This window comes from Mauremys reevesii, linkage group 3 (assembly GCF_016161935.1).
Source record: "Mauremys reevesii isolate NIE-2019 linkage group 3, ASM1616193v1, whole genome shotgun sequence".
In the NCBI taxonomy this organism is placed as follows: Eukaryota; Metazoa; Chordata; order Testudines; family Geoemydidae; genus Mauremys; species Mauremys reevesii.
In genome coordinates this window covers 181,246,574-181,271,812 of record NC_052625.1, presented here as the reverse complement: position 1 = coordinate 181,271,812, position 25,239 = coordinate 181,246,574, and the positions used below count along the sequence as shown (strand labels likewise).

Genomic DNA, 25,239 nt, shown 5'->3' with positions numbered 1-25,239 from the left:
AGCCCAACCCCGGAAGTCTACACCTCAGTGAAACAGCCCTGCAGCCCCAGCCCTGTGACCCCAAGTCGGCTGGCAGGGGCCAGCTGCAGGGTTTTCTTTGCTGTGTAGACATATCCTTACTTTCAGCCTTGCACAGAGTAAGGCCTCACCCTGAAAAGCCAGGTCTTTGCTTCCCCAGCTGATGCTGAGCTCAATTTGCTCCAGCACTGCCGCATATTTGCTATCATAACTACAGGGTGTGATCAGGGGCTACACTGGGCTGCCACAGCAATCATGCCCGAGCCCCCCCGAGCGGCGGGAGCCGCGACGGACGCTGCTGCGCGACTGGTGCGCTGGTCGCGCTGCGCAGCTGGGCTCGCTGCTCAGCGGCTGCGCGGGCGGCTTCGCTGGGTCGGCGGGGGCGCGGTCGCAGTCGTCATGCCATGGAGATGCGAGCCGAGAGCCGAGCAGCAGCGGACCTTCGCGCAGTCATGTGCCGGCGTCAGGGTCGTCCCGGGGGCTCCGTGACCTCCCGCCAGACATGATGCGGCGGCAGCCACCCGGCCCAGCCTGCCCCCCCCGAGGAGGGCGCCCCAGCAGGCGGCTTGCCCGCTGGGCTCTAGAGCCGCCCCTGGGTGTGATGGTGGAGAGAGCCATGCTCAACAGTGACCCTGGTTGTTTCCCTTATCCTAAAGGCCAGCATGAATCATTTCAGCTGGAGCTGGCAGTGTACTGATTACAAAAAAAAGTGCCATTTATCCAACATTTTTGTGCCTCCAAATATCTCTTTGTGCCTGCCAATCAAACAAATGGCCTGTCCTTGTTAGGGAATGAAACTGCCTATGCACACTGGGCTATGTACTGCCCTTGGTGAGCAACTCCCATTGACATCAGTGACAGTCAAACCATCGAGCGAAGACATAACGTGATGCTTTTGTCAGGATTCGCAAGCACAGTCCTTACCTTTTGGAAACTGGAATAAAACTGGTCTTTTGTTCAGTCGCCCTCTGCCTTGTGTAGCTGCAAATCAGAAAAGACAGCTGTCATCTTTTCAGATATCCTTTTGAAAACCGAATGCGCAATAATAAACATTTAAAAAAATCACTAGCATTTATATCAAAACACTTTTGATCAACAAGAAAAATGGAAAGAGGAAAAAAAACCCACGTCTGAGTGGGTCAGCTCCCAGTGCTGCTGGATTTTATGACAGGATAATTTTAACCCTGAGAAGGAGGGAGAAAGGGAGGATTAGGGCTTTTTCTCCACCATTCTTCCAGCCAAAACGCTTTCTTACTTTAATTATTCAAATATGTTTTAGATAAGTATAGTATACCATCGGAATATTTGGCCATGTCTACACTAGAAACTTTTTTGCTGATATAGTAATGTTGGTTAAGGAGGTAGATTTTGATGACATTTCTCAACTTCCAGAAGCCCTAATGTAGATGCAGTTATACCAGCATAGAAGTGCTTTTGCCAATAGCTTATTTTACTTGGGGAACCGGTCTAAGCTATACTGGCAAAAGGACTTGCTATACTGGAATAGCTATAGTGTCAGCTTTCCTAGGCCTTTTCTACACTACAAATGCTATTCCTGGGGGCATTCTGCACCAAAACATTAAAAATTCTACGCACAATATTTTAAAATTCTGCAAATTGTATTTGTCAAAGTAACATTACGTAATTATGGGAAGAGACTGTCTAGGAAGGAGTACGGCAGAAAGGGATCTAAGGGTTATAGTGGACTGAAAGCTAAATATGAGTCAACAGTGTGATGCTGTTGCAAAAAAAGCAAACATGATTCTGGGATGCATTAACAGGTGTGTTGTGAGCAAGACATGAGAAGTCATTCTTCCGCTCTACTCTGCGCTGGTTAGGCCTCAGCTGGAGTATTGTGTCCAGTTCTGGGCACCACATTTCAAGAAAGATGTGGAGAAACTGGAGAGGGTCCAGAGAAGAGCAACAAGAATGATTAAAGGTCTTGAGAACATGACCTATGAAGGAAGGCTGAAAGAATTGGGTTTGTTTAGTTTGGAAAAGAGAAGACCGAGAGGGGACATGATAGCAATTTTCAGGTATCTAAAATGGTGTCATAAGGAGGAGGGAGAAAACAACTTGTTCACCTTAGCCTATAAGGATAGAACAAGAAGCAATAGGCTTAAACTGCAGCAAGGGAGGTTTAGGTTGGACATCAGGAAAAAAGTTCCTAACTGTCAGGGTGGTTAAACACTGGAATAAACTGCCTAGGGAGGTTGTGAAATCTCCATCTCTGGAGATATTTAAGAGTAGGTTAGATAAATGTCTATCCGGGATGGTCTAGACAGTATTTGGTCCTGCCATGAGGGCAGGGGACTGGACTCGATGACCTCTCGAGATCCCTTCCAGTCCTAGAATCTATGAATCTATTTCAAATTTATTTAAATTCTAATTTATTTCAAAATACCTGTTGGCAAGTACGTCTGTAACAATACAGACACACGCAAAAATGCCCCCAGGAGTAGAGAGTTAAAGAAACCCCTATGATAACCCAGTGCCTGTTTCTCTGCTCCCTTCCCCAACCCCCCAGAGCCCAGGTGGGGGGCCAGACACCTACAACCCTTTCCCCCCCCAGCCCAGCCATAGTGCCCCCCTAGCCAATACACCCAAACCCCCTCCTCCCCACAGCCCAGTCATGGCCCCTCCCTAGCCCAGATACCTGCCCCCCATCTCCCTCACAGCCCAGACACCAGCCCCCCTCCCACCCCAGAGCCCAGGGATCCAGAGGGAGAAACAGCCTGATGCTCAGTCCCAGGCTTACAAAGAGTTTCATGTGCACTGCCCTCTCCATCCCTCAGGGCGTACTGGGAACCGCAGCTGCCGGGAAACCTCTAGCTCCCTCTTCCCCTCCCACCCCAGCGTCCTCTATGTGTGAGCTAGGCTCTGATGGATCCAGCGGCCACTAGTGGTGCCCAGCAGTACTGCCGCCACTTCTGTGGGGGAAAAAGGAAATTCTGTCCACACAACGTTAATTTCTGCAACATTCTGCATTACACAGTGGTGCAGCATTCCCCCAGGAGTAAAATGCTTTGCCAGGATAGCTCTCTCAGTGTAGTGTAGACTCAGCATACACCAACAGAAGGAGTATTTTTGTTGGCAAAGTAACACCACCTCCCCGAAGGACAGTTGCTATGCCAACAGTAGCACTTTCGGGTGTGAGTTTTTTTTATACCCCTGACTGACATAAATATGCCAATAAAACTTTGTAGCATAGACCTATCCCCAGTGCAGACCTGGCCTCTGAACTAGCATTACAGAAATAATACATAAAGGTGGGTGGAACTGCAAGTGCACGCATCAAATTGTAGTTGAGTTCAGTTCTCATGTCAAACAATTAGGTAAGTAGCTCCCACAGGAGTAAGCTGCTCAGGGCCAACTGGGGGGTGGGGGGAGTTGGGTAAGGAAGTGACACATTTTAGTATCATTTCCATAGGTCCTGCTTCCTGAAATAATGTCACAGCTGCAGTTGTTTGGAAACTGAAAAGTTCCAGGGCAGCTTATATCCACTACCCATGTTGGGGAGTGGGCAGTGGTTAAAACAAGAAAGGGAGCTTTTACCTCGCCAATCAAGGGAGAAGGAGGAGCTGTGTGTGTGTGCTACTTACTCAAGCCAGGAAAGGAGAGGGAGTCACATAGTGTCCGCTAGCATGAAATTTGTTTACCTGCCTAAGTGGGGTAGGCCCGCATGAACATGATAACTTTGATCACAGATTTCTGTACTGGCTCCCTGTTTTCTTCTGAGTGCAGATAAAAGTGTTGGTTATCATCTAAAAAGCCAAGAATGGCTTTGTCCCTGGCAATCTCCAACACCTCTTTTTCTGTGGTTGTGTTCCACAGGAAAGCGCTGCTGTCCCCCAGGCTGAACTCCAATGGAGCGGACGTAGTGGTCTCCAGCTAGAGGGCTTTGCTCTCTTCCTGCAGAACAGCTGAGTCCCAGTTGTTTGTTATGCTGTAGCTTTATTAACGTGCTTTTATTTAATTTGAGTGCATTGCCAGAGGGTGTTTACTACACCTGGATAAAAACTTTATTATAGTTTTTTTTTAAATGCAGATTCAGTGACACTGAAATAATTCAAAATTCATGTCAGTTTTGCCAAGTTGCTCTGGGTAGGGAAAAAAAACCTGAAGGGAAAAAAAAAAATCAAAACATTGCATTTTGACATTTTCAAAATGAAATGTTCTGATTTTTCCAGTTTGAGATGATTTTTCATTTCAAAATTTCTTGTTTTTCCTAAATAAAATTAATCAAAAATGGTTAAAATCAAAATGTTTAGATTTTGCCAAAATGAAATATTTTTACCCAAAACAAACAGTATTTTGCCTTTTGCATTCACCACAAATATAGAGATTTGTTTTTGTTTTGGTGAGGTCTGAAGCAATTTTTTTTCTGTGGTGTTTTTTGTTTGTTTTTTGAATTGCCAGTGAACTGAAAAAATCTGTTGTTCAAACAGCTGTAGTGTGTAGTCTATCAGTCTGTGTGTGTGGCAGAGGCATGCCTGAACTTTATTTGTACGAATTCTTTGAGTTATGCCAGTTGTGGACAATTGTTGCTCTGAATTTCTGTCATGAACTCAGATACGGCAATGAAGGGCACAATATGAATTAGAAAAATAGCATTTATATTGTTCTTGACATTTAAATATAAATTACTGTATTATTATTATTATTACACTCACAAACTGACCTGATGTCTTAGATAATTTGCAATCTTCTCTAGTTATTCGCTATACTAAAGATAGGAAAGCACAGGGGATACCATGAACACTGAGTTAGCATTATCTAGGACAAAACTGGGACCATTTGACAAGTGTACATGGGTTGATTATATGGAAATACCTGTCATACACAGACTTTGTTAAAAAAGGCTTTACTTACTTCCCAAGGTTTTCTGGATTTGTACATACTCAAGATAGTGGAAATCAGCCATGAACTATAGGTGAGTTGCACTTATCAAACATAACCTAGCATTTATATAAACCGAATGGGGACTATTCATTCTGGGCGTATCTCCACTGAGGCCAAGAGAAGTTCATCCCATTTTGTGTAAATGTAATGTGCTTGTAAAACAAATATTTCCTTCAGTGTTTCTGTAAGTATCGGTAACTGATTACAGAGTTCTGCAATAGCAGAGTAGGCTTGCTTAATCACTTCTTTTTAAAGAAAAGCCAAGAGCTTTTATTTCCATTTGCTTGGTGTTTCTTTTGTCAACAGGGGGCTAATGAACAAGAAGTTTCTTCAAGGTCAGATTGGGAAATCAGGTTTTATATATATAAAAGAGGGGGTGGGGACCTCACACCTGAGCACCGATATAGCAAACATTGCCACCCAGGGTTTTCACGTATTTTTCTCCTAACAATGTGATTAAATAATAATAATGACACTCTGACGCACATCATGGGTTAGCAAACTAATGTCTGCTCTTCTATCCTGAAGCATTAGTGACTGTTTTATCCATCCACTTTTTAAAGGTACAAAAAATCCCTGTGCAACAAATGATAAACTCCTATCGAACAGCAAGATCTACTTTGGGTGTTTAACAAAAGCCTGGTGTAATAGAAAAAGATTGCATCGCCATATATTATTTCCTTTCTATTTTTCTGCTGGTCGGGCTCAATAAATGGAATCTCTCTACCCTTTAAATTTTTCATTATAATTCCCACTGACTTCAGGGATAGTTCTTGGTTTAAAATAAAATTTTAAAAATTGCCCCAGCTAGACAATAGCTAGTAATATGTCAGTTACTGATGGCTCCTGCAGATACTTCTGCTGTTCAGCCACTGAGAATTTTAAGAGCTTTTTGAAATTTCTTACTAGGCTCAAATTGCACAGCTGTGAAGATCTGAGCATTTATCACTCCAGACCTGTAGTAACACATCTGATTAGTACATCATGTTGTGTTTAGCAATAAATTTAGGGTTCTCATTATATTTCTCAGCACACTGAGAAAAAACTTCTCACAAAGCTATGGCCATTATTAGAAATATTATTGAATGTTGCATGGTTACCCCACACTGCATCAGCAAATAGAGGCTTGGTGTAAAATGTTGTTGTTACATAGCAAGCTTAAACCAAGGAATGATCCTAACCAAAGCCTAGGTGGTTTGGGAGACTATGGCCCTCGAATACTGGTCTACAGTGCTCCCAGAAGCTAGGCAGTCCTGATCTGCCACCCAGTGACCTACTACCTGATGTCAGAAGAGCAGCTGAACTCTGATAGAGGATGCCAGTCCTGGGATCTGATTGGTAGAATGTTGGCAGTCCTGATTGGTCCCCAGCTTCTATTAAACCCAAGCCCAGGAACTTGAGGTTGACCATGCAACCGGGTTCTCCCTACTTAGGACTGCTCCCTCTGCAATACCTGCTCCTACTACTTGCCCCTGAGCTCCTGGTATCCTGACCCTGCCTGCCTCCTGACATCTGACTCTCCATTTGCCCTCAGGCCTGTCTCGGACTCTGACCTCCTGGTATCTGATATGGCCTGACCCCTTCTCTGACCCCTAAGTCAGACTGCCCAGACCCTGGTCATGACAGGGACTGACTCAACACCACACCTGGGTTGGAGCCAGAGTCCTCACTTACCTGTTTTTAATTTCTGAATGAAAATAAAGTATTTCTCTTCCTCAGCTTCATACTGAAGGTGTATTTGTCTTTTGAACTCCTGCCATAGGCTCTTGGGACTCTATTGGCAGGGTACTTACACAGATTGATGGTTAATGACCGTGTGTGCACCTCTGTGAATGGAGAAGGCAGCTGAGATACAGCTGTCTGGAAAAGGGAATTCCACTTCTAGCAATGTGCACAACAGTTTAAAATGTACATTTTAAAGTTGTGCTAAAAGCATTTATTTTATTTTACTGACATGTTCATAGAGGGTAGGTCCATCAATGGCTACTAGCCAAGATAGTCAGGGACGCAACCCCATGCTGTGGGTGTCCTTAAGCCTCTGGACTGCCAAAGCTGGGACTGGATGGCAGGGGATGGATCACTTGAGAATTGTTCTGTCCTCTTCATTCCCTCTGAAGCATCTGGCATTGGCCACTGTCAGAAGACAGGATACTGGGCTAGATGGACCCTTCGTCTGACCCAGTATGGCCATTCTTATGTTCTTATTATGTCTTGATTTTTTTTAAACTACAGCCATCACAATGTCTTTGGGAGCAAGTATCCAAATAATTGCGTAGCAGTACAAAATTAGTTGAATGACCTCACGCTACATCTAAGCCTTATATTTAAGCTCTAAGTATGGCCCTACCAAATTCATGGTCCATTTTGGTCAATTTCATGGTCATAGGATTTAAAAAATCATACATTCCACGATTTCAGAAATTTAAAGCTGAAATTTCACGGTATTGTAATTGTAGGGGATCCCCAAACTGAATTGGTGGGGGGGTCACTATTGCTACCCTTACTTCTGCGCTGCTGCTGGCAGCGGCACTGTTTTCAGACCTGGACACCTGGAGAGTGGCAGCTGCTGGCCAGGAGCCCATCTCTGAAGGCAGAGCCACCACCAGCAGCAGTGCAGAAGTAAGGGTGGCATGGTATGGTATTTCCACCCTTACTTCTATGCTGCTGCTGGTGGGGCCCTGCCTTTAGACCTGGGTGCCCAGCCAACAACCGCCACTCTCCGGCCACACACCTCCGAATGCAGCACAGAAATAAGATTGGCAATACCATCACCCCTCACCCCCTAAAATAACCTTCTGACCCCCCCCAGCCCTCTTTTGGGTCAGGACTCCCAGTTTGAGAAACACTGGTGCTCCCCAGTGAAATCTGTATAGTATAGGGTAAAAGCACACAAAAGACCAGATTTCATGGTCCGTGATGTGTTTTTCATGGCCATGAATTTGGTAGGGCCCTAGCTATAAGCAAAGATATTTCTTCAGAGGTGAAGCCCAGGGCCTCAATCCAAAACTTATGCAAGTCAAGGGAAAGGCTCCCATTGACCTAATGGGCTCTGAATCAGGCTGCAAATAAATACTGTGGCCAAATTCTCTTCTGTAACTAGATTGAGGTTAATGGCATTACACCAAAGATGTATCTGGCCCATGGACTTTATCAGGTGCCACTAGACCAGTGCAAGAAGTGAATTCTTACTTAAGTCATTTTTTTCACGGAAAATGTTCTGACCCCAGCCCAAACCTAAGCACATCAGCTGCTCTAATGTTACAGTAGTGCATGAGGAAAGAGGTTGGTAGGGCTCTAACTAAGGGTATGTCTACACTATGAAATTAGGTCGATTTAATAGAAGTTGATTTTTTAGAAATAGATTTGATACAGTCGATTGTGTGTATCCCCACTAAGCGCATTAAGTTTGTGGTGTGCGTCCACAGTACCGAGGCTAGTGTCAACTTTCGGAGCATTGCGCTGTGGGTAGCTATCCCACAGTTCCTGCAGTCTCCGCCGCCCATTGGAATTCTGGGTTGAGCTCCCAATGCCTGATGGGGCAAAAACATTGTTGTGGGTGGTTCTGGGTACATGTCATCAGGCCCCCCTCCCTCCATGAAAGCAACGTCAAAAAATCATTTCTCCCCTTTTTTCCTGGGTTACCTGTGCAGACGAAATACCACAGCAAACATGGAGCCCGCTCTGCTCACTGTCGCCATATGTCTCCTGGGTGCTGCTGACAGATGCAGTACTGCAGTGCTACACAGCAGCATCCGCTTGCTTTGCCTTGCGGATGGCAGATGGTGCAATAGGACTGCTAGCCATCGTCATCGTCCTGTGGGTGCTCCTGGCCAACCTGGGTTAGGTTGGTTGGGGGCGCCTGGACAAAAATGGGAATGACTCCAGGTCATTCTCGTCTTTAAGTTTCATCTAATGGAGATTCAGTCCTGCGTGGAATATCATGCCAGCTGGAGGCTTCTGCCTCAGGCTGTTCTCCCAGTCGGCAGCACCGCGTGGTCACATCTACCCCAGCCTACCCCTTGCTCCCATGGCTCATGAAGCCTGGACAGTAATAAGGAGAAGTTCAACTATAGGCTGAGCAAGTGCATAATGGTGGTAGAATGTGCCTTTGGAAGTTTAAAAGCTCGCTGGTGCAGTTTACTGACTCGGTTAGACCTCAGCGAAACCAATATCCCCATCATTATTACTGCTTGCTGTGTGCTCCACAATATCTGTGAGAGTAAGGGGGAGACGTTTATGGCGGGGTGAGAAGTTGAGGCAAATCGCCTGGCTGCTGATTACGCGCAGCCAGACACCAGGGCGGTTAGAAGAGCACATCAGGGCGCACTGTGCATCAGAGAAGCTTTGAAAACCAGTTTCATGACTGGCCAAGCTACGGTGTAAAAGTTCTGTTTGTTTCTCCTTGATAAAAACCTGCCCCCTTGGTTCACTCTACTTCCCTGTAAGCCAGCCGCCCTCCCCTCCCCCCTTTGATCTCCGCTTGTAGAGGCAATAAAGTCAGTGTTGTTTCAAATCCATGCATTAATTCATCACACAAATGGGGGGATACCTGCCAAGGTAGCCCGGGCGCTGGGCAGGGTAGGGGAGGAGGGAAGCACAGGGTTGTAGGGGCACCCCCTGGAATGGCATGCAGCTCATCAGAGAAGCAGCATGTCTGGGGCTCTGACCCAGAGCAGTCATTTCCCTCTCTGGTTCTTTGGTAGGCTTGCCTGGGCTCCTTAAGTGTCACGCGGCACTGTTGCGGGTTCCTGTTATAACCTCTGTCCTTCATGCGCTTGGAGAGTTTTTCAAATATTCTGGCATTTTGTCTTTTGGAACGGAGTTTGGATAGCATGGATTCATCTCCCCAGACAGTGATCAGATGCAGTACTTCCTGTTCGGTCCATGCTGGAGCTCTCTTGCGATTCTGGGACTGTATGGTCACCTGTGCTGATCAGCTCTGCGTGGTCACCTGTGCTGATCAGCTCGCTACACTGGCCAAACAGGAAATTAAATTCAAAAGTTTGCAGGGCTTTTCCTGTCTACCTGGCCAGTGCATCTGAGTTGAGAGCGCTGTCCAGAGCAGTCACAATGGAGCTCTCTGGGATAGCTCCCAGAGGCCAATACCATCGAATTTCCAGCAGGGTCAATTTCAGCACTAATCCCTTCATCAGGAAGGAGTACAGAAATTGATTTTAAGTGCCCTTTAAGTCAACAAAAATGGCTTTGTCATGTGGACGGGTGCAGGGTTAAATCGATCTAACGCTGCTAAATTCAACCTAAACTGGTAGTGTAGACCAAGGCTAAGACATAGCTCATGTAGAGTTTTAAAGAACATTCTCAATACCATGATTTTCACCTGGAAATGTACAAGAAACCATAATTTCCTCCCCTTTTTTCGCTATTGTAAAGCCAAAAAATACAGATAACTTATGGTATTAAAAATTGTTACTTGTGCTGTCTAGTATATTAAGATGAAGATGAGAACAATTGAATGTAATTTACCTGCTTTGGTAAAATTGGTTACTTGCCGTGATTACGATATAGATTTGAGTACATGATTCTACGTGTAGGAAAGCATAAGTGCCTAAGAATGGAAACCCAAATTCTGCATTTTGGAATATCTCTGTAACCAGCTGACCATGAAATGCTTTTCATTTGAATGTATAGTATGTCTGCGCATAACTCCAGCTTTGTATTTATATCTGCAGACATATGCTGCTAGATTTCCATCTTCTGTTCAGACAAATTGCTTGAGCTGCCATTGCTGCTAGATTTCCATCTTCTGTTCAGACAATTTGCTTGAGCTGCCATTGCCAGAGCAGAGTTTTCTTTTTTTTGAACGCACCAAGTGTATAGGACATGATTTCACCGTTGTGTGGTTAACTGCACCTCTGTCCCCTCTGTGTTCTGTTCAAGGGCACCCCTTAAGGTCTCAAGCCTCCAGCTGTCACCTCTCTATATGTGGGGATTCATGCCCCTCTCCCTCCAGACTGGGGAGTTAGGCTGGCAGTCAGCCTGCAATTCACTGACTATCCCTTCAGGTTTGATCTTAGTCCAGAATCTGGGGTTTCCTCTCTCTCTTGGGATGATGACAGGGTTACCAGTGAGCAGCTAGCTTTCACAAAACTTTCATTTATTTTAGGACAAAAGTATTACCGAGAAAACATAATAAAACAATAAACAGACTATATCCATGGTAAACTCACTGGTTGTCAACCATCTTTCCCAAGGAAACCCTAGATCTTCCACAAAGAGATCCTAACAAGTTCCAGTCCTTCAAAGTGTCCCAGCAAGGTTTTGCCCTTTTGGTTACAAACTCATGTAAAGTATCAGAGGGGTAGCCGTGTTAGTCTGGTTCTGTAGAAGCAGCAAAGAATCCTGTGGCACCTTATAGACTAACAGACGTTTTGCAGCATGAGCTTTCGTGGGTGAATACCCACTTCTTCGGATGCAAGCAGTGGTTGCATCCGAAGAAGTGGGTATTCACCCACGAAAGCTCATGCTGCAAAACGTCTGTTAGTCTATAAGGTGCCACAGCAAACTCATGTAAAAAGAACAAGGAGTACTTGTGGCACCTTAGAGTACTCCTCATTCTTTTTGCTGATACAGACTAATATGGCTATCACGCTGAAACTCATGTGAGTTAAGGATCAGAACAAGGGTCACTCAGCCACTTCAGGATTACCCTTTACACCACAAGCTCTTTGTCTCCTGGTACCTGGTCTGAACCAATATCTGCAGTTCCCCCAGTCTCTGGAGTTGTGTATCTGTCCTGGAATCACAGTAATTACCATCCCCCATCCCCATTAATATTAATTCTTGCGGAAACTCATAATCCTTCCCCATTAAGCTAGAATACAATCTTTAGCTCACAAAGATACATATAATATTCATAGATACGAACATTAATGGCTAATCCTTGGACACATAGTGTCTGGCCCATCTTAGTAGAATAGTCTTTTCACGTTTCCATACTTCTAAATTCTTGCATTTGTCACACATGACACACTTATACATGAGAAATGGATATGTGTAGTAAAAACAACAATAAAAGGGGACGCAGGAGCGTGATGTGTTGTTTATATGCAGAAAATCAGTTAGAACAAGGGTTCAAGAGGCCCCTTCTTCCAAGAGAGATCCCTGCGTAAATCACCTTCTTTTTCACCCAAACTCCTCTCTGTTGTTTGCTTCTCAATATGTTTCATTGAGCATGCTGCTGGAAAGGGTTGTGTAGAACACAGCCCACAATCTGAGAACCACCAAGGGCTGGACTGTCAGGTGTTTACTCATGTTGGAGAGAAACATTCATTTAAATAGGACTACTCACATGAGTAAGTGCTTCACCGTTTGGTCCAAAATTAGCAGACAGACCTCTCTGATGTTGGGAGAAAGAATTTATAGACATAATCCTGATCAGAAATTTATCAAGTATACAGGTTAGTTGGAAAACAGGGGATTGAGATGAGCTCATTGATTATAATCTCATTTTTATCACTACATAGAGCTCCAGAAAGGTGTGCCATATCTTGTTGAAATCTCATGTTCATCTGCTGATTTGACAGCGTGCCTTTTTTTGGTGGAGCAAATCTATACATATTTGTAAGCCAAGACGTATGAGTGGGAATTTTGCCTGATTTCCACAATTTAGTAATGTCTCTTTTGGCTGACAATAAAGCTATGTGAATAAATTGTTACAAATATTTGTCTGGCAGAGTTTCATTTATATTCTGCTCTACAAAAATGTTTGAGGATAAATTAACAGCCTTGTCAATTATACTGTGTTCAGTGTGTTTCCTACAGATCTCCAAAAGTTTTCAAGAAAGGGCATGTACACATCATGTTTATCAGCATGCTACCTGACATCTTGCATGCCAGCTGTTACAACTTGGCAGGACTGAGCAGAAACTGGCACTTTTTATGGACAGGTGGCAGACACAATGTAGCACCTAATAATATGGTGGTAATACATATAGGGATTTCCTGATTTGTTGAAATAAACCTTGTCCTTTATTATGCAGCTAAGATCTATTTCAGTCTTCTGTGACTCAACCATTCTCTTGAATAGGTGGGCTAATATTAATTGATGAGGTTTTATGATAGGTGTCCAGGACAGTGCTGCTTGGTTTTACCTAGTGGAACTTCTAAAGAAGCTGGCTAGTGCGTGTCAAAGATGGATGTAATGAAAGTGAGACATGTAAGGCTAGATTGCCATTAGCCATTGCTCAGTTGCGCAGGAGAATTAGGGCAGATGAGGACCTCCTTCTTCAGTGGAGTGAGGTGTTTTCAAATTGCACCTGGAGAACAGGCGCTGCCCACTCCAAACAAGTAGGTGGTGAATATAGCTGAGGGAATAACTGATTTTTTCAGTTTGCTGTGATTTTTTTTCCAAAAAATCAAGACCAAAAAAACCCAACAAAAAACAGGTTGACTTAACCTGAATGTGAACATAACAAAAAATGTTCAGTGAACTGGAAAAAAACCCACCTTGTTTCAGGTTGAAAGAAATGTGTTTTGTTTGATTTGAAATAGATGTTTTTCCCATTCATTTTTGAAAGACCCAGGTATACAAAGTGACCACCGAAGAAGGAATCTTCAATTCCCCTCTTTACCTGATGTGGAGAAGGGATTTGAACTCCTACACTGCAGGAGTATATCTTAGCCTTTGGGATATTCTGGGGGATGGGCTGGGGGTTGCTTAGCAGAACAGCTTTAACAGCAAAGTTTATGTATTAAATAGTAATTGGAAGAGAGACTTGAACTTGAGTCTCACATAACCTAGGAAAGCACCCTAACCACCAGGCCATAGATTCATTTTTGTGCTATTTTTTTGGCCCAATGACTAGTCATTGTCATTCATAGTGGCAATTAAGAGTGATTCATAATGACAATATGTAGTCACTGGGCCAAGAAAGCAGAGTGAGAATCACTCTACAGTCTGGTGGTTAGGGTACTTATCAGGCTGTTGGAGAGCTGACTTCAGCTCCCTCCTCTGCCTCAGTCAGAGGGGGAAATTGAATGTGGGTCTCCACAACTCAGGTGAGTGCCCTCAACCAGTTGTCTAAAATTTATAAGGAAGACTCCTCCTCCTCCTCCTCCTGCCATTTTGTAAGTGGCACGTAAGTCCGGGGGGTGGGGGTGGGGGGTAATGACTGAAACTATTCAGTAAATATGTGTCAAATTTGTGAATAGTTTTGGGTTGACTAAAACTGCATTTTTCAGCAAATAAACTATTTGTCCAAAAATTTTCCCCCAGCTGAAGTGGTGAGCGGACAGAGAGTTGGGGAGTTATAGGAGCATTAGCTCCCTTCCTTGCTCGCCAGAGTAGCCAGCCAGGTGCATGAGAAATAGCGGGAGTGAGCTGCAATCTGAAAAGGGGTGAGGTAACTTACTTCCTTTTCTTTCTCCCAAGTAAGAAAGTAGCAAGGGAGAAATTGGTTTGCTGTGAGGTAGAATCCCTTCCTGGAGCTCCTTTTGGGGTGAGGCAGCTGAGCTGCTCAGTCTAGGCCCAGGGCATTAACCATTCTGTTTGTCACTGTTCAACAGATATTAAGTTGCCCACTGGAATGTAAGATATAAGTGTGTGTACTGACAGCTGTAGGATAGGGCAATGACTGGATCTGTCCTTTATTACATGGTGTAGAGCAGCTGCTCGATCTTTCCTTATTGCAGGGAGGTGATATAGCTCAGTGACTCTCAACCCTTCCAGACTACTGTACCCCCTTTCAGGAGTCTGATTTGTCTTGCGTTCCCCAAAGTTTCACCTCACTTAAAAACTATTTGCTTATAAATCAGACATAAAAATACAAAAGTGTCACAGCCACACTATTACTGAAAAATGCTTCCTTCTTCTTTTTTACCATATAATTATAAAATAAATAAACTGGAATATAAATATTGTACTTACATTTCAGTGTATAGTATATAAAGCAGTAGAGACAAGTCATTGCCTCTATGAAATTTTAGTTTGTACTGATTTCACTAGTGCTTTTTATGTTGCTGGTTGTGAAACTAGGCAAATATCTAGATGAGTTGATGTACCTCCTGGAAGACCTCAGTGTGTCTCCAGAGATACATGTACTACTGGTTGAGAACCACTGATGTAGTGGGATTTGCTTTGACGATCTTACCCCTTTCCCAGTATTTGGAAATAAGTGTTCCAGATGTGTACTAAAGAAGATGGGCTGATCTTTCAGTTGTGCTGGAATTTCATACAGGGAATTTCAACACCACGGTTATTCCTGTCTGTTTTCTAGTTTATATGAGATGCAAATGTGGCTAAGAGGTTGAAATTATGGTAAAAGAAATTGAAATTATTCAGCCATGAAATGCTTCTAAAAATCAGGGGCACCTTAACTGAAGTAACCAAATTAAAAATAATTCTAACAAATATTAGTACCTACTAAGATTTAATTAAGTCTCATGTTTTCATTGTATTAGATGCTGATGGTAATGAGCTATATTGATATCAGAAGGCACCATCATTCAAAATTAATTCAGTGTCTCATAGTTCTGGTGGGTGAGACCAAAAATTACTAAATAATTGGTACAATTACTAATTGTAGAAAATAGTTCAACTGCTTAGTTAAAATGTGCTTCTTTTCTGACAAAATGTCACATTCTTAACATATGATCCTTGTCTGTATGCTGAGTAATGTTTACTTACACTGCATTATCTCTGACTCTGGAGAAGAAATACGTTCCTAGTCTCAAACCGATGTGTATGTATACACATTGTTGGTGTGATTAAAAGTTTTAAAAAAAAATTACTTGAAAACTATTGGGCCAAATCCTCAACTCCTCTCTTGATTTTTCAATTAGTCCCTTCTCAGGCAAACTCCTGTTTATTTCACCAAGTGATCACTAACTAATAACTAAACAAGGATTTTTGGATTTGGATTATTATTATTTGTTAAGTACAGAGATCCATATCCTCAAAGGTATAGTAATACTCACTCATAGAATTGCACAGATTTATTGGCACATTGCAAGTAACAACTCCAGTATACACAGGCAGGACTTGACTTCCTCCTAATCACCCCAGATCAGATATAACATACAAGACAATAACATAATATGAAGATAAGATACTGCTGGTGAAGGTTCTGTCTGCACGGGTCATTACAATTTTCCCCCTACTAGTGGAATATGAATTTGAACAGAAACTCCTAGGAATCCAGATAGTATGCTATCCTTGCAGGTTTCCATGTTGATCTGCCCCCAGGAGTCCTATATTCAGCTATCACTCATAGCTGAATGTTGCTTATCAGCAAGTGTAGGGTTCATGTTCTCTAGGTTAGGCCTATCTGTTGTGGGCAGTCTGTGAGTAGAAGACTGTAGTCTATTGAGTTCTGCAGACACCACGACACTTCTTCCTACATAACCAATCCTCCACCTCTCCTTTCTTCCAATGAATCTGTACACTAGCTCTCAGTGCACTACGAAAGGTGAGCTCTTGCTTTTTTGTATCAGCAAAGATAAGTTGATTAATTTCTGTAAGGTCCCTCCAAAAAATTGAGTAAGTTTGGAATTTTCCCCAGGCTGTTGTTTTGCAGTTGTGTAACCACACCTTTTCTCCTTCCTGGATGGGCACATAATTCACCTTTTCCCTGACATCTTGTGCCTGGAATGCTCACGTCCAGTTCATCTGTTCTTCCACCTTCTGGAATGCTGCCCTCAGATCACTAATACAAGACTCCCCAGTGTCACCCAGCTGTGTAGGTGCATGTGGCCTTGCCAGTTCTTGTTGCTTGGACATCCAGTCACAGGATGCATGGCTTTGTGGAGTCCAAAAATAATCTCATAAGGAGAGTAATGGATAGTTGAAGGTCAGGAGGTGTTATATACAAAGATGACAAAAGGAATCTTCATATCCCAGTCTTGTTGAGATAAGCATGGACTCAGTGGTGCAGTTTACTCTCTCTCTTCCCCCATTACTTGCAGGGCGAGGAACACTGGTCCTCACCTTGGTTATCTGGAGTTCTTGGCAACCCTTGTGCAATAACCATGATTCAAATTCCTTCCTTTGATCACTGCAGATGCAACATAGGAGCTGAACTGCAACACTACATGTTTCATCAATGCATCCACAATTGTCTCAGTCCTTTTAGCCATCAGTGGTTCCACCCTCGCATGCTTTGAGAACATGTCAGACGCTACCAGCAAATACTGATTTCCAGCTGGTGTTTCTGGCAGAGGACCTTTCAGGTCAAGTTGCATGAACTCCCAGAGTTGGGCACTTCCCCAAATGGAGTTCTGCTTCTCCTTGTTGGCACTCTCTTTCTTCACAGGTAAAAGAAGAAAGTACCCAGTCTTCAACATCTGCCGAGCCAGACAAATCTGTTAGATACCCAGTTGAGAGTCTTTTCTTTTGCCAGGTGGCTTGCTGATTCGTTATTATGAAGATACTCCAGTACTGTTCTGTGTAATTCCAGGCAAGACAATCCTGTTACCTTCAAACACCACCAAGTTGGTAGCCGTATCAATGGATAATTATTCCTGAACTGCATTGAAACTCCCAGTCCTTTGGTAGATCTATTGAGGCTCTGAACATGAGTCAGGGTCATTACACTGTTTTTGCCAGATGAACTCATAAGATCAGGCTTAGTGTATTCTCCCTCATCCATCTGATAGTATCTGCAGCCACACTTTGCTTTCCATGTTTATGGTGAACTGAGAATGTATACTCAGACATTTTGTGAATCCCATCTCAACAAGTATCCTTCTGTGTTAGGCTTTGTAAAGAGCCACTGCAGGCACTGTGGTCTGTGTACACTGTGAATTCCAAACCTAGTAATTAGGGACAATAGACCCGGAAGGCCTTGAGATTACCAGACACACCAGTGCTGTAGATGAATACTCGGTTACCCTCTCATTTAATTTGTGACCTCCATATGCCATTGGTCTGCACCTGCTGAGTTCATCAATTTGTTCAAGTTCAACTCCAACAGCAACCTTTGAGGCATCACAGGTGACCACAAATGGATAGGATGGACCCAGCAATTTAAGCACAGCATGGTTTAGAAGTCCTTCCTTCAGTAACTCAAACACTTTTTGGTGTTGCTCTTTTCAGACAGAGTCATTCTTAGTTAGCTGGTATAATGCTGCTGCCCGCTTAGCAAAATTTTTTACAAGTCTCCTGTGAAATCTGCAGACACCTACAAACAGCTGTATCTCCACCAGGTTTGTAAGAACCTTCCAGTCCTTCCTAACATTTAGTTTCTGGGGTTGAGGCTCCAATCTATCCTCACTAACTATATATCCTAGGAAGGTGATACAACACCTCACAAACTTACATTACTTTCCTTGAATTTTAAGCCCTGACTCCTTGAAAAGTTTTAGAATCCTTTCCACTCTGGTCAATGTTCCTTCCACGTTTTGTGGAAACAAATGAAGTTCTCTAAGTATGTGAGGATGTCTCAAGACTTGTGTTAGATCATTTACTACCCTTTGAAACATCCCTGGCACATTCACGAAAAGGCATTCTGCAGAACTGAAACCGTCCATAGGGTGTCACAAAGGCTGGTTTTTTTTCAATCCTTAGGTGCCACTTTAATCCAGACACCAAATCAAAACTACTAAAATATTTTGCTCTTGGTATTTTATCCAGCGTGTCTGCTACTTCAAGAAATTTGTAGTTATCTTGAACTTTCTGTGAATTAAGTCTCCTACAATCAATGAGTATCCTCAAGTCTCCATTGGGCTTTTTCACAATTACAGCTGGGGATGCCCAAGGTGATGTAGCTTGCTCACTCAGATCATTGCCCAGCATGCAATTTAGGTTCTCTTTCACTGCAACCTGACATGTCAGGGGAATCCTGGGGTGTGGGGGTGGCTCCCTCACAGAAATACTCCCCGACTTAAGCACAATCTGATGTTGCACCCAATCATATCTCCCAAATCCTTCATTATTCCCTGAGAACACTCTAGCAAAGTGTAAGAGCAACTGTTCTAATTGCTTCTATTCATTGACTTCTGTGGCTATTTCTGTCAAGTCAACCCATAGCTCTTTTACTGACTGGGCTGCTTCACAGCTCTTGATCTCTGTCCCTGTGAGAGGTTTTGAGACACCAGCTACAAGGGACACAGTCCCCATGGTCTGGCTTTTCAGTAACTGCACTTCCTGGTCAGTCACATTAATAACTCTTGCCCAGAACTCCCCCTTTGGTACAGCTTGAAACAGAGTTCTAGTAAACCAGTATCCTGATTGAACAGTCAAACACTCCTACAGGTTCACTGCAGTAGTCCTTTATCCTTAGGGATGTTGCTACCTGCTGACCTGGCTCCACCACCTCTTTATTCCAAGCCACTACCAGAAGCAGTTCCTCTCTGTCACTTTGTAGGCATCATAAACGCACCTCTGTGCCCCATAAATTGGTTCCCAGGGTCCACAATTCCTTCTATCCATATTCAGCTGGGGTATCTGAATAATTTCCAGGGACAAGTGTGTTTTGTTAACAACCTAGGAGTTCTTGTGATACCATTGGATGAAATCCATTCCCAATATAACAACACTAGAAATATCGGTCACCACAATAAAAGTCTATTTAGTATGCAGAGACTCCAAGTTCAGTGAGAGCTGTGGATTTCTCTGTTGTCTGCAGTGGCTGATGGTTAACAGTCACCTGTTTAAGTCCTGCACTACAAATTTTCTTCGTCTTTGGGACTGGTGGATGTCTATCAGTCAGACTGATTTCAGATCCTGAGTCCAACAACACTGTGATTTTTCCAGCCATCGATGTCTCCAGACACATGGTAACAGGGTGGTTAAACACTGGAATAAATTGCATAGGGAGGTTGTAGAATCTCCATCTCTGGAGATATTTAAGAGTAGGTTAGATAAATGTCTATCAGGGATGGTATAGACAGTATTTGGTCCTGCCATGAGGGCAGGGGACTGGACTCGATGACCTCTCGAGGTCCCTTCCAGTCCTAGAATCTATGAATATCTGGACATCTCTTCACATGGGCCATTCTAATAGCTGCCGATAGCAACTTCTAGTTTCTCTTTCTGTGAATTCCCTTGGCTTTGGCATTTCCATCTCCAATGACCTTTGCCTCCGCAATGCCTGCAAATGTCATCTGGCCCAGGATGCACACTGGAAACAGTCTCTCTCATCTAACCCCTGGGATGCCTGTGGATAGATTGCACCTTGGCCTCCTCCAATTTTTAGCCACTTCCTTACCAATCTTTTCTCAAAGAACTGCATCTGGTATAAAGAAGTCACCTGAGAATGAACAGCTGGTACCTTTAAGGAAACCCCAATTTCTGCTTCCACATTTTAAATTCTACATATAATCCGCTCCATAGGTATATCCCATATGCCATCCTCCTTCACCAGCTGGTTATGAAGTTCTCCTGCTAAACTATTTATAAATTGACTTTTCACACAGGATTCTCTCATAGTTTGCCACTGAGCATAAGCCCCTCTCTGCCTGCTTTCCCTTCCTTACAGTCTTTCAAAAGGGCCAATCTCCTCTCATCACGGTCATATAAATGTTTGTGTACCTCCGGCTCCTTGGTTTGATTTCCTAGCATCCCTAGATCAGCTTTACTTTTGGCATCTGATTTGTGGTTCCTGACCTCCAGTTTGTCTCCTGCCTCTGACCCCTGGTATCCTGATCCAATGGACTCTTGACTGTGGACTCTGGCTCAGACTGCTAGGTCTGGCAGCCCCCAGACTCAGCCGTGACAGGAAGATGTGTTGCTATCACCAGTGCATTGCTTTGATAATCTCAGCCACAATCGTTATTGTTGCCAATGGTGAGGGGGTGGGGAGAAAACCCTTTCAGAACTTAGGGAGACTTTTGCTGGGCTAGCAGTTAGGGAAAACCATCTTTTTCACATAACTGACCAAATTTGATATTGTATTGCTGTAATTGCTAAACCACAATGTTATGCCACTTTTATGGTCTGTGAGAGTAGCGCAGCTACCATACCCCCACTTCTTCCACAAACCTTTGTGTGTGTAAAAGGCAGCATACACTTTATTTACAGTGTCTCAGTCCCTCCACCAATATATATCAAAGTATCCACATCTTTTGCACTTTTTTTTAGCTTTCCAGCCCCTTCTGGGGGGCGGGGATAAGGTGTATATACTCACCGGACCCTCCTGCCCCTGCCCCAGCATTTCCTTCCTGTGCTCTTTTTAAACCACTTGCCTGTTTAATGGGCTAATTAGCTCATTAATGTCCTGACCCCAGTGTGGCCTAGTAATCAGGCATACCCCTAACCAATTAGATCTTCTGGAGTGAGCCTAATAGGTATTAATAGTGACCAGAGTGCTGACTCAAGCTTCATCTCTCAGCACAGTCACTTTCTATTCATGCTTCACCAGAACATTACAGAGTATAACAGCACTACAAGGCAGTTGGAAGAATGATTTAATATTTCTACTCTTTATTTTTGTGGGAATTGGTATAATGCTATGCATTACTACTGGTGTTGCACAAAGATTATTGCTGAATACAGGGCCCAATCATTCAGTCCAAATTCCCAGCAATTCCAATGGGAATGTCACAAGGTGCACTGTTCCTTTAAGGTTCTTCAAAGACAGATCTTTTGGGAATTGTAGTTCCCAGAGGGTCATGTGGCTGCCAGCTGGAAGCAAGGTCTGATAGAGGAAAGCAGTGAGGTAAAAAAGTTGCAAGTAGCTCAGAACAGATTGAGATCCAGGGAGATTCCAAAGATGGCTGATTGGCGCCCGAAAAGAAATTGTGATCAAGCTTAGAAAGGGCCAGAGAGACCAGAATGAAGTAAGACCTGGTGGAGCACTGGAAGGAGAAGGAGCAGCAGCATCTTGTTGATGTGAGCAGTGGTTCCTTGTGCAGAGGAATCAGGGAAGGAATCTGGGAGGGGCTCAACAGAAGTTTGCTAAGAAGAGGCTATGAAAAAAGTCTAAATAAGCACTGGAAGAAGTGGTCCTGGAAGAAGTGGAGCAGGGCCATTTGGAGTTTAAGTGCATAGTATAGGGTCCCTGGGTGACATTTCATAGTGGGTGGACCAAGAATCCTCTACAGTGCCAGTTTGTGGCAGTGAAAAAAAAATCCCAGCCACCAAGAGGGAACTTGGAAAGGAAAGCTCAGGAGATGACAAAGTGGTGTTACATTTTAGGGAAGATGGACGTGCCCCAAGGAAGGATTGTGACCTAATGAAGAGTTTTGAAATCAGTCTGCCAGACTAATTAGAGATATGGGGTTGGCAGACCTGACACTTAAGTTGCAGGTGGAAGTCTGAACAAATGAACTAGAGCAGGCTTTAATCTTAATCTCAAAGATAAAGCAAATGATAATGATATGCACATCTCTGTGTAAGAGAAATAGAATACACAATGCTAAGAGACTGGTGATAGGTTGAAACAATTTGTTGCTTCATTAATCCCCAGGGCAGGAAAAGGACTCTTTCCTAGTTTTTTGTGTAGAGTCCATCATTCTCATATGCAAAGGCTGATACCTATTGCCTTGTTCTACCACTTATTGCGTTCTTGCTAACACCTGAAGAAATTACCATTTTGACATAAAATGTGGATGTTAGAATGTATTTTGCTGGTCTCCTGAAATATATTTATTATTTTCCTTGTCCACTTAAAAAGAGAAGAATTCTTTTCTTTCTTTTGTGTATAAATCAAGTCTGATGAAGAGAAATATTTTGCACTGTTCTCTCTAACCCAAGAGGGATATACTAAAAGTGGGAACATTGTCTTTTACAGTCTGAAGCAAGGAACGAGAGTAGAGAAAGTAGATATGAAAAGTCTTGCTAACTGTTGTCTTTGGAGCAATAATAATTAAGCACCAAACTTTTTAAAGCGCCTCAATGAAGCCTCTAAGTCTGTCTCCCTCATTTCCTGGGCACAATTGATGGTATTTAGGCCTAAATTTGCCACTACAAAATTGCACTCTGTGACTGCATGTAAAATTATAGTTACAAAACTGAAGGCTGCTTTAAAAAAATTGTCTCAAGTGTCTACAGCCAAGTTTTAAAGACCAAACTAACAAACAAAAAACCTTAAGAGAGTTTAGTAAGAGTTCTTCAATGTGCTGTGTGTTAGGAGACAAAAGTTTTTCAGCTGGTGAAGAATTCCATGTTAGCTAATCATTATTTGCATTACTGCAATGTCTGAAGGCCCAGCTGAGACCAGGGTTCCATTGAGATCAGAGCCCCACACAGTAGGTGACAGTCTCTGTCCCAAAGAGTTTACAATCAAAAGAGACAACAACCCCCCAGATATAAAGAACTCCATCAGAATAGCAAATGACAGCATGCTTATCCAATGGAATAACTAAAAACCTGTGATCCAAACAACTCCAGACTTTAAGTGTGTTTGAAGTTTTGTGGCTTGTGCCAAACTCCAGTTAAAAGCATTGAAAGATTAGGCCTGCTTTCTTTCTAGCTATCTCTGATGTTATATTTTCCAGATTTACCCTTTCAGGAGTGTTGTGTACACCAGCATAACTTCTTAAAAAAATCACTCTCCTATATCATTCATACTCTTAACAAAACTCACCACTTTGTCTCATTCCATCTTGTAATCCCCTTCTCAGTGCTCCTAAATCGACTGTAATTATTGTAAATGTATTTACTTACACAGGAATAGGAAATGGGGAAAGATTGAGGCCCACCAATATTTTCCCCTATAATTGCGGGAAATTAAGTATGTGGAATACACCCACCTCATCCTAACACATGATCCCTGCTCAAAGCTTGAACGGAAGGTGAAACCCCATAAGACCCATGCCAAAAGGCCCCAAGGGAAAATTCCTGCTCTGCTTGAATAACTCCAGAAAGCAGAATAGTAAAATCATATGTAAATATATACCAGATGCACCAGCGGACCTAGAGATTACTGTATGACATTAAAAAATTATTTCACCCTCAAAATAAGTAGCCTATTGAGACTGGCAGGGATACACATGCATCTTATTGTCAGAGCCCATGATTATGATGAGGATAAACTCCCAATTTCACAGCCATCTCTATTAAACTTATTACATATCATTTTCAAATGTGCATTGTTGTTTATATATTCCAAAATGTGGGAAATATATCTAGATAAACCAAAGCACAGGAACTGTAGTGTGTCACCTTTGCTCTTGAGCCAGACAGTCTCTCATCAGGTCTACCTTACAGCCCAGCATACTCAAACCTACCTGCTGCACCTTTGAAAACATGAATTTGCGTTGCACTTAAAACAGTGAACCAAATTCTGCTCTAAATTACACCAGTTTAAATCTGGCATAATTTCCAAGCAGCATATGACCCAGTGTATTTTCTGCCCTGAGTTGAATTGGCATGCATTAAAGGAAATCTATACATGGACTAAAATCATTACAGGTGTTCCCTCCTTCTTTACCAAAATGGAAGACTTTGTGGAAGGAGTGGTGATCTGGTGATACATCAGCCTTTGATGTAAGAAGGTTGAGTTTTTAAATTTTGGCTGAGATCCAAAAGTGAAAAAGAGTTTGATGATTTGCTACATCCACATTACCAAATCACCGCTGTGAGGTTCAATTCAACATCAATGGTTTTATGGTCTCTCTTCAACAGTGGCTCAGGTGCACTGGCAAACCAAGGTGGAAAAAGAACATCTGGCTTTGCTGCAGGAACATATTCCTGGGTATACTTTAATGTCATAATCAGCAAAGAGATTAAATCTCTGACAATCCAGCATGGGATAACTTTTCACCCAGTATTTGGAACACACATTTCCCACTGAATTCCCAGTATGCCAGTTGCCATGTTTCAATGTGGCAGACACAGGAATCAAAAGATTCAGGATTGGCAAATTTAATATGTCTTTGGAGGAGATATTTAGGAGTGGAGGAACACTCCTAGATTGCTACTGGGGGTATTTTATTTGTGGTCCCTTTAAAAGTTCATAAAAACAACATTAGGCACTAGTGGGAATTATTCTGCTGATAGATTTATAGAACTGCCACTGATGGATCTCAATGACTGATCTGTCTAGATTTGGAGAATAATGGTAATGAAAATGATTTTTAGTTTGTTTATGTTGTTTTAACACAGCACAAATGTATTATCTATAGCAATATCGTAGCATGACTGCTCTTTTGAAATCATCTGGCACTTATTAATGGCAACCATTTTAAGAGGTAGCATCCATATGGGAGGCATACTTGATAGCAAAAAATATTTCTGTCTATTTGTATTTCTCATTGATTTACATAGCATTTGCTAGTCATCAATATTGTGTTATATTTCCCTGTCAAATGTTTTATCATGGTTTCCGTAACAGCAGTCAGCATCTGTAGAGCATGAAAGTGCTATGTGTTGGGTTTGTCTGTACTCAACAATACGCTGAGGGTCAGATTGCCCCACCTTTG

The 25,239-nt window shown here is 42.9% G+C and overlaps 1 long non-coding RNA gene across 1 annotated transcript in view; it reads left to right on the top strand.

Moving 5' to 3' along the window:
• The window catches only part of LOC120401485, a 128,898-nt gene that overhangs the window by 3,641 nt on the left and 100,018 nt on the right, over positions 1-25,239 (top strand). The window contains exon 3 of the long non-coding RNA XR_005596482.1: positions 4,899-4,951. This is a non-coding gene — a long non-coding RNA (uncharacterized LOC120401485). The remainder of the gene's footprint in view (positions 1-4,898; positions 4,952-25,239) is intronic.